General features: G+C 45.7%; 1 pseudogene; it reads right to left on the bottom strand.

Moving 5' to 3' along the window:
* LOC109478150 overlaps positions 1–1,076 on the bottom strand; it is a 4,880-nt pseudogene extending 3,804 nt beyond the window's left edge.
* Positions 1,077–8,094: the final 7,018 nt, after the last annotated feature.

The raw sequence follows: 8,094 nt of genomic DNA, 5'->3' as shown, positions 1-8,094 counted from the left end.
GGGGGTCGGTCGCGTGCGGCGGCTGCCCCGGCGATGTTTGTCTTGACCACTGCCTCAGGGACGTGAGGATGGAGGAGGAGGTTCCAGAGGAGGATGGCGCAGAAGACGAAGATGTAGATGTGGATGCATCAGACGTTCCTGATGCATCGGCGCTACATGAGGAGGAGCAACGCTGAAGGAAAGAAGATAAAAATTACCTCTTGTTGCACCTGGGATCGTATTTAGGTCACAGTGAAAGCACCCCCCAGAGCAAAAATGGACCTGCTACGACTATCACAAAAAGGACGATGGCGTCCATGTATAAAACATGATCTCTGATTTGGAGTCGATACTTATGACGACCACCGTCACGTTATATATAACAAGAATGTCAACTGACAACAACTTCAGTGCGTACACTGAATTTGAAGGAAAAGCCTACAGGAGAAGCGTCAGTCCAACAAAGACATTTTTATTAGGAACTGTTTAAGTTATCATGTCCGCAAACAATGATAGTCTAGTATGGAAAAGTGATGAACGGCAAGACAACACAGACCTCCATGCACAGACTTACAAAATATTACACTGATCCAACAGCTCCTGGCTATGAGTATGAGAGGACATCTACCAAGTATATATGGTCTTTTCTATATTACGACTTGTGCATCCTTTATTAAAAGGGTCATCTGCTTATAGTCACTTCTTTTATTGTCTACCCTTAGCCGAAAGAAAGAAAGGGAACTCACGCCTTCCAGCTCTTTGAGCCGCTCTTCCATTTTCTCCAGCTCAGAAACTCTCGTCTCGAGCGCCGCGATCCGAGCGGTCTCCTTCGCCCTGTCGGCCGGTGTAGGCCAGATGATCTTGCAGGACATCTGCCCGCTGTAGTCCACGTGTCCCTCCACCAACGCAGGGCCCATGGTCTGGTCCTGGGCCTCCGCAAGTGTGCCGAACAGAAGGCAACACGCGGCGGCCAGAAGCGCTCGTCTCAGGGAACCCTCCATCTCGGCTGTACGTTGGGCGATAGACTGCGGACGAGTGAAGGTGCCCCGCGCCGCGACGTCATTTATAGTCCGCGCTAGATTGTAGCCTCCAGAACAGGCCTCGTGGCAGGCACCTCAATGTTGTAAGTTGTTTATGCAAATACTGATATCTACTTATCTAACACACTCAGGTGACGTCTGTAGTTGACTAAACTTGCAGCCATTTGGATATGGCAGCAGGAGGGACCAAATTCATATGTGTGCCAGAGAAAACGGCAATATTAAAGTGCCAACAGCAGGTCTGCTATAGGAGACTATGCTTCAGCACGCTGTTGGCCCAGATTCCGCCATGTGGCTCATTACAGACTGACAACAATGGCTGGACTAATTCTGTTCTGATGTTGCGTTTCGTGAAGTTCCAAAAAGACGCAGTTTTGCCTTTGCCAAGTGTCAAAGTATCCAATTAGAACCGTGTCGTCTGGGTTGAAACTCAGTGGAATGTGTATCTCTGAAAGGTGCCAATGAACCTGGCATGACGAAGGCAATGCAGCCACTTCGTCTCTTCTAAATCATGACCATGCTCAGGCACGGTGGTTCTAGATAGTCTACGTATCCAGAACCGTACCTGGAGCAAATCTATGTTCTGGGATATGCGGAGACCATCCAAGACCGTGCCTTATCCTATCCCTAGCCCATCTAGGCTAAGGAACTAGAAAAGCATGGTTCTGGATACGACAAGAGGCAACTGTGGGTCAAACAACAAGTGGTCGGTAAAAGAGAGAAGAGACCTGTAGGGCATGAAAACATATGTGGAGGTCATGCGGGTCGAGACAAAAGTTTGGAGACATCAGCCACCCCTGTGTACCTGTGTCGGTATTAATCAGCCGGTGTAACGTCCACGTGTTCACCAGATTTAGTGGCACTGCACGGCTGCTAAGTCCTGTGTAGCTTACCACAAGGACTGCTTCTATCTGATGATGGCTCTCGTGTCACATTTGATCATGATGACAACTTAGTTTCAATAACGAGAGGAAGAAGAACAAACACTGCTGCGTTTAGAGGTCGGAAACTTTTGTAGTCCTGACTTTGTTCTTTTTGGATAAGCATGCCATGTGGTCTTTTTGGACAAGGATGCCATGTGGTCTTTTTCGACAAGCATGCCATGTGGTACGTACAGCTACAAGTCCTTGTAGACCAGGGTACTCTGCACTCCAGCGGCATTTGCAGAAATTCCATGTGCTGTCATTTGTACCTGATATACAGACTTGCGTCACGCTATAAAATTCCTAACGTTTGGCCATTGCAGTTCGCCCTTGGACATGGGTTACGTCAAGGCGACACAGACGAAAGACCGATGACCTCAATGCTAGGTCTTCCGGCAGACGCCTTTCAGTGTGTGTCCAATATAATGTGACACTGGACGTCCTGTCGTGCTACTTTGTTCACTTCTACCATTTCTTATACATGTAAAAGACACAAGGGAAAGCTAGTACCATAGCCTTTTATGAGGCCATAGAAGCAATGGGTTGTTATTCTCCGTGACAAGGGCACGGTATCGTAAGGCGAAGTCCGTCCCATCCATTTTACCTCTCCAGGTCCCCATTTCACACCTGGCTGGATTAAGGGAAGTCGTGCAAACCGCCTTTCCCAAGGGCGCAAGATCGGTGACATGTAAGGATTCGAACCAAGGACCTCTAGGTTCTGGGCCAAACACCCAGCCGTTACGCCACACGGCCCCATTACTTATATCTGCCTTTATTCTTCCCTCCTTCTTCTCATCTCTTGCCTTCATCTCGTTTGTTCTGTGCCTCCCAACATCTGGTCTACTTCAAGGCCGCGGCACGCACCGTCGCAGCCCGTGTACAGTGTCCTGTAGACCGTTGTGTCTAGCTGTCCGACACAAATCTATAAATCTGGCAGGATTGTCGTTATGTAACGACCCGGAGTCACTGTTTAGTTTGTCCCGAATTCTTATCCACAAGATACAGACTGTGCAAAATCTACCGACGGGTATCACTTGAACGCATTGCCTTCAACTTTCTCAGGGGTAACGATAGCAGGATTGATCTGAAAGCATTTTTGGCCTGGCGCCTGAAAAAGGGTCTCAAATATGGTACAATCTGTAGAATCTGCTGAATCAGTTTTTGCACTGATGTGAAGTGTAATCCTGATATCCTTCACAAAGCCTTGGGAAATCCTATATCAAAAGAAGTACCGACCTTATGATTAGTGTGGAGTATTTTAAGTGAGAGGCAGGTGGTTTTGGCAAAGCCGACGGGCTTCCCGATTTAGCCCAAAATCTCACCTTTGGGAAGCTTCAATTATGTGGCCAATGTTTAGTACACAAAGGGAACTCTCTCTGGATGTAATCTGGCCGAGAAGTTTCACATGAAGACATGTGCTGATGTCAGCAGCAGAAGACTGACTGCCCCTGGCTAGAACTACTTTCAATCTTCCTGATTATCTTTTCTGTCAATCACTTGTGTACTGGTGGCCGAGGGTGCATGGAAAATACGAATGTGAGGAAGTTCCACAACGTTTTTAAGGACGTTTGGCTTTTCTTTATTATTTTTAATTCTCTTTGTATATGTATTCTTCATTATGGCAAGGTGTCTTGTGGTCATGGATGTCGACTCAGAATCTGAAGGTTCTGGGATCGAATCTCTGGCAGGCCTCAGTGATGTGCCCTTTGGGAGGAAGGCATTTTACACCTGCTAACTCCATTCGACTCAGGTGAAAATGGGTACCCAGGTTCGGTTAGAGACGTCCTCTCTGGTGGTACGTAAGAACCACACTAGGAGTCTTTTTCGGTGTGAGTGGTTCAAGCCTTACAATCCGGTTTCTGATTTTAACATCTTGAGAGCCGATAGTCGCCCGTGATATCAATCCGTCCACAATGTGTGGTAAATCTCGTTAGATGAGTTGTCACTAGTACACTGTGCTTGGATGTGCTTCAACAGATGAGTATCTAAGAATGAATGAATGGCAAAATGGTTTGGACTTAGTCTAACGTCACCTTTGTCTTATTATTTGTACCCGCAGAAATATCTTAACAAGCAGTTAATGACCTAGACAAAAACAATGTAGGCATGACACCCCGGGCTCCTTACAGCTGGTCCTCAGTATAAGACAGACCTTCTTCAAGATGTCCTCGATTTCTTAAGATGAATGATACCATCTAATGTCCTGAAGGAAAAGTGTGAGGATTCTATTATTTCCGCTCGCCGCGATAAGATGTAACATGTGTTCCTTGGCCCGTATTCACTTCTTCCCAGTTTCTGCACCTACATAGTCAGCTTGAATTTGTCATTCTGGACAAAACAACACAACTGAAGAAAGTCAAGGTCTTCAGTGATTACGGTGGACGAGCAGCTTCATAGTAGTTTCACATGATGTAACACGTGTTCCTTGGCCCGTATTCAAAGTTTTCCCAGGTTCGGCGTACATAATTTAAATTTCTCACTCTCGGACTAACGAAGGCAACTGAAGAAGCCAAGGTCTTCACCGAATACTTAGCTCCATTAAACATCATATCCGAGGGACGTCCCTAACTCATTTTCACCTGAGTGAAGCAGCTAGGGAAAATGAGATAAAGTGCCTTTCTCAACGACACAACATCGGGACATGTCAGGGGATTCGAACCCCGTACCTGGATCCTGGGAAAGACACCAATCATTACCCCACACGATGCCTCACAAATATGATAGACTGAAATTGCAAGGAATATGGGGTTATACTACTATAGAGGTGAAACTAATCAAAGAGCAAAGATGGAGACCTAACATGTGCATGTTGAGCCATGTTGAGCACATCAGAAGACACGTGCTGGGTGATGGAGTAAAGGACTGTCGGAGGCAAGCAGGGTGGCGGGAGACTAATGACCCACCGAGGCGTGACAAACGAGCAACTAAATGGGACAAATGCTCCGGATCTCTGGCCAACGTCACCTCTGGTGTGTCGCTGTGACGTTCTCGTTAAGAAACAATCCGTCTTCCGTCCAGGCGTGACCGAGAGCTGATCGTAGTCGACGGACCCGTCTCTCTTCTCTCTCTAGCACGGCCTCACACGCTTTCCGAGAATAGTATGGCCTAAGGGTGACCTTTTGTGCTTGGCAAAATTTGGCACAAATGCAGGTTTATGCCTTCTATCCTATCACTTGATGGCAATGCTTTCAGCTAGGCTGTGTGCGTAGACAGGCATACGACCATTGATTACATTCTAGGCATTACGTCCATGGGTCTTCTTCAAGCGACTTTCAAGTGATCTCGATCCGGTTTTTGAGCTCGCTGAAGACAGACGTTGTGTACAGTATTTACAGACCCACCCTTAACGTCCCTTCCTAGGGCGACCCTTTCCAGTAGCGTGCATGTCAGTTGAGCGACAGCAGCCGGGATTCGAACTCCCGACCTCTTGGTCCAGAAGTAATTTCGCTAACCCCTGAACAACATCACAAGAAGGTAGATCTCTCTCTTCCCAAATCCAACAGAGATAGTGGAGGCATCACTCGGCGTCCCTTGTAAACACGGCATGCTGTTTGTTGAATGTTTACGATGCGGATTCACCCTGTCAAAATGTTATTCTTCCCTGGATGCACTATAGATACAAGACAGTTACAGGGCTCGAAATTCCACTTCTAATCTGAGCACGGCACTAGGGGGCACATGTACATGTGCCTACAAATCAACTGTCACTCTTAAAAGTAGACAGCAGAGAACGTAGTAAATAATACTACTTGGAACATCTTCTTCCAAACCATTTCAATTTTGATGAATTGAAAGGCAAAGAAACAGGTAGTGCAGGTAAAACTTGTCTGGTGCAGGTCATCATGACTATTACCTGCACCAGTGCAGGTATGCAGAAAAAAGTATTTCAAGCCCTGCCGTTGATGGGGGTGATTTGGGGTCTCATCGGAAGCAGTACTTGTGGTCGGGAGAGATTCCAAGTGGCAGCTTGTTTATAAAACTCTTTGTTTGATGAGCCGCAGCCCTGACAGAAACCTGGCTACTCCTCAAGACTGTTATCGTCTTGCTTTGATAAACGCAGAGACCCTGGAGATCCCCTTGATCTCCTGGACAATGTCCAAATTGCTCATTCTTCTTGAGAGTTTACATCTGTCTTCAAGATGGCAAATGCCGTTTTAGACAACGTCAATGAACTTCTTTGAATATTCTGGATTCTTGTCATTAATCTATTACTTTTCTGTCGGCATTGCGGTTTCTTCTGACGATCTTCTACTCTCCAAGCAGAGTATTGGTCTCCGGCTTATGTTTTTAGGCGTTTTTATCGGGCTTACTTTTTGTACTGGTATCCTTTTTTCGCTAGCCAACTGGGTGGCAAATGAATACTGCCCTGCCAATTTGTCACGGTCTTGAGAATTTGTTTGGAGATTGATAATTTTGAGAATGAGAAGAACTCGTTTTTGCACGTAAAATATCTCAAAATGACGCAATAAGAAGCAATGGAATGCAACGGAAAACAACTGATGTGTCAAGGTCTTTCCTGTAGACCTTCGGAACCTAATGCCTTTTTCTAGCAAAACCAAATGGATTGTGACATTTACGCCAAGGTCTTCCTTGTAGAATTTACTACCTGTCGTGTTTCTGGCAGAAGCAATGGCATTGGACACTACGTAATGACCAGGACGGCCTCTCTGAACTTCCGTAATGGAAAGTGAGAGGGTCACTGCACGTGACATCGCCCCCATACCCTCATTCCGAAAATTGGGCTTTCATGGACAATTTACATGACACGGCTACAGTCTGGTTTTGTCAGGAAACATTACTGTATTACTGAGTGATATACTGTATACCCACCGCTGATTGTGTAACAGGTCTAGCATATCACAGCACAAGGGACAGTATTCACAGACAGTAAAGTAAGATAGCAAGGTGGTCTTGCGGTTAGCGTTTTTGACTCAGAATCTGAAGGTTCTGGGTTCGAATCCCTGGGCCCTACTATTGTGCTCTTGGGAAAGGCACTTTACATATATTTCCTTTATCTGTTGATGTGTCCCAATTTCTCAACATTAATGCATGGGATTAAAGCAACATTAATGCATGGGATTAAAGCAATATTTGATGGCTCTTTTCTAAACATGAGATACAAGCCTTTGGACTCTAAAAAAGCGATGAAATACACGATCGTTCCCGTAAATGAATAAGATGAACAGCGGTATTTCGTACGACGGTTTTATTCTTTCATTGGCATTGTTGCTGATGACATCCAACAAGAACGACACGAATGTCTGCAGTCTATGAAAGCGTAATGGATCACATCCTGCCAGAAATACTTGTTTGGGTTTCCTTTTCTGTGTTCTCTTTTGTATTTATCTCAGCCCGCTAAGACACTACGATGGCAAACTAAAACGTCAGCCAAAAACAAAGAACCATAGATGTGTTAAGAGCACACCTCCAAGTAAATAAGTAGCTAGAAGCACATTGGGAACCTCCTTATGATGACCAAGACGCCCCAGGGGCTGTTGTACCCAGAGCCGTGCTTTGTCCAGAACTCGATGATGCTCAGGCACGATTCTGGATTGTACAGGCGTATCCAGAACCGTGCCTGGGCCAAAACGTTTTTGAATACGCGAAGACTATCCAGTACCGTACCTCATCGTATCCCTAACCCATTCAGGCATAGAACTAGATAGGCATGGTTCTGGATACAATAGGCACCATGGTAGGCAAATAATCTGTTTTATCATTGATCGGTGACATGTAATTAAGATGCCTCCTGTGTGTGAAGAATTTGACATCTAACCTCCTATCCTAGTTTTTCCTAAGAATGTTCAGTGATCCAGGGAAGGCACATTTTCTGAAGGTCGTCCCTGAAATAATCGCACCCCATTGGTAAGACTAGTCCCCTTTCGCCCTGAGTCCTAACAAAAATGACCATGAACTGACAACCTGTATTACCAGTTCAACTTGATCGACCGCAGGACATAATAACTTTTACCATTTTTCAGTGTAAACTTCACATCTACCCACAAGAGCTATTATACCTTTCTGACATTTACTTCACGAAGGAGTGGTACGCCTTAGGCACTAGATGTCCAGCAACTGGAGCCTCTTTGCTGTCATAAGAATCTTATAACTACTTGAATCAAATCTGCACAATATCTGTCATGTCAGCATTT

The sequence above is a fragment of the Branchiostoma belcheri genome, unplaced genomic scaffold (genome assembly GCF_001625305.1).
Source record: "Branchiostoma belcheri isolate BF01 breed outbred unplaced genomic scaffold, Haploidv18h27 scaffold42, whole genome shotgun sequence".
NCBI classification, from domain to species: Eukaryota; Metazoa; Chordata; class Leptocardii; order Amphioxiformes; family Branchiostomatidae; genus Branchiostoma; species Branchiostoma belcheri.
The sequence above is the reverse complement of the archived record's forward strand: the minus strand, read 5'-3'. Positions and strand labels throughout refer to the sequence as shown.